General features: G+C 48.0%; 1 protein-coding gene across 2 annotated transcripts in view; it reads right to left on the bottom strand.

The window, feature by feature from the left end:
- C1d (C1D nuclear receptor corepressor) overlaps nucleotides 1-979 on the bottom strand; it is a 12,516-nt gene extending 11,537 nt beyond the window's left edge. The window contains exon 1 of one of the 2 annotated variants that reach the window (XM_021177133.1): nucleotides 886-979. The gene's annotated coding sequence lies outside the window, so the exon portion shown is untranslated. The other variant, XM_021177134.2, reaches the window with a different exon arrangement.
- Nucleotides 980-1,826: the final 847 nt, after the last annotated feature.

Genomic DNA, 1,826 nt, shown 5'->3' with positions numbered 1-1,826 from the left:
CTTGAAAACAACAAAAACTGTTCACACTGTTATCTTGTAACAAAACAATTCACTCTATCAATTCCACCATCCAGAAGTGGTTTTCTAAAGTTCAATAAGGTTAGCTGTCATTTATAAATAAAAACTAACGTTAATACTTAGTTCTGTCTACTCTTAGTCCAAACAGGTTAATAACTACACCACAAACATCTCACCAGGGCAAATACACCTTTTCCAAGCCAAAACTAAATTGTAGTCAACACATTTTAAGTCATTAAAGCTATCTTCCAACAGAAATTTGAGCCTCGATGAATTTTTCCCAGATCACACTGAAAAATTCCTCTTAATACAATCCGCTACTGCAGAAAGCTGCTGTCCCACGCTTTTAATCCTAACAGAGGGAGGCAGATCTCTGAGTTCGAGACCAGCCTGTTCTACAGATTGAGTTCCAGGACAGCCAGGGCTACACAGAGAAACTGTGTCTTGGAAAATAAAAGGTAAAATTAAGGAAACCCTTGTTTCAAAAGGGCTAACACTGCCACCGCAAGCATTCCGACCTTGGGCGGAACAGGAAGGGCTGCACGCAAAGTTACTTTTTCCACCTTCCATTTTGTCTCCGTTTAGATTCGGAATCAGCTAGAAGCTGATGGCGTTGGGTGTATTACTTGTCGCTTTTCAACCCCTGAAAGGCAACGTTAACAGTGGCCGGGAAAAGAAGACGGTATTGACAGAGAAACTAAAGGCCAAAGCAAAGCCCGAGAGCCGCCACTGCAGAGACTACGCTAGAAGCGAGCAGTCCCGTTCGGCTCCTCCCAGTCGGCCACAGGACGGACGTGATCCCGGGGTGCGGGAAAAGAGACTGTGACGGGAGCAGGACAAGCACCCGAACGCGGTTCTGCACAATACCTCAATACCGTGGACGCGTGTCTCCGGGAAATAAGTCGCACGATGATGACGCCATGACACGCTGCCTGCCGCGCGTGCGCACTTCAGTCCCGAGGCTTGCCCCGCCTCTGTCCGTCCAGGAGCTAAATGCGGTGGTCTGTTTTTTCTTTCTTTCTTTCTTTCTTTCTTCCTTCCTTCCTTTCTTTCTTTCTTTCTTTCCTTCTTTCTTTCTTTCTTTCTTTCTTTCTTTCTTTCTTTCTGTCTGTCTCTCTTTCTTTCTTCCTTCCTTTCTCTTTTTGACACATTTATTTTTTTAATTAACTATTTATTTACATTCCAGCCGTTGCCCCCTCCCGGTCCCCCACCCAGTTCCTCACACCATTCTGCTCCCCTTCATCTCCCCATCCCCCATTCCTGGGGCCTCAAGCCCCTTGGGAATTGGACCCATCTTCTCCAACTGAAGCCGGACTAAGCAGACCTCTGCTACATAGGTCCCAGGAGGCTGGGGAAGGGGTGGCGCTTGGCTCAGCCCATGTATGCTGCCTGGTTGTTGGCTCAGCCTCTGGGAGCTCCCTGGGGTCCGGGTTAGTTGAGACTGCTGATCTTCCTATGCGGTCGCCCTCCCCTTCTGCTCCTTCAACCCTTCCTCTAATCCAACCATAGGGGTCTCTGACCTCAGTCCTACAATGGTTGGGTGTGAGTATCTGCCTCTTTCTCAATCAGCTGTTGGTAGAGCCTCTCAGAGGACAGCCATGCTAGGCAAAGGACTTAAAGGTCTCCCGCCAAGGTGGCAAGATTGGGGAAGAAGGCCCTGGCATCTTGTCTAGATTAGGCTTCTTCAAACTGAATGTTCCTTACACCTTTGTCCATTTCTTTGCTTTGATGGAAGTTGGGTCCCAACTTCCGGACCCAACTGTGCACCTCAGATTAATCTTTGGAGGGGCTTCCCTAATATAGTGCCT

The sequence above is a fragment of the Mus caroli genome, chromosome 11 (assembly GCF_900094665.2).
Source record: "Mus caroli chromosome 11, CAROLI_EIJ_v1.1, whole genome shotgun sequence".
NCBI classification, from domain to species: Eukaryota; Metazoa; Chordata; class Mammalia; order Rodentia; family Muridae; genus Mus; species Mus caroli.
The sequence above is the reverse complement of the archived record's forward strand: the minus strand, read 5'-3'. Positions and strand labels throughout refer to the sequence as shown.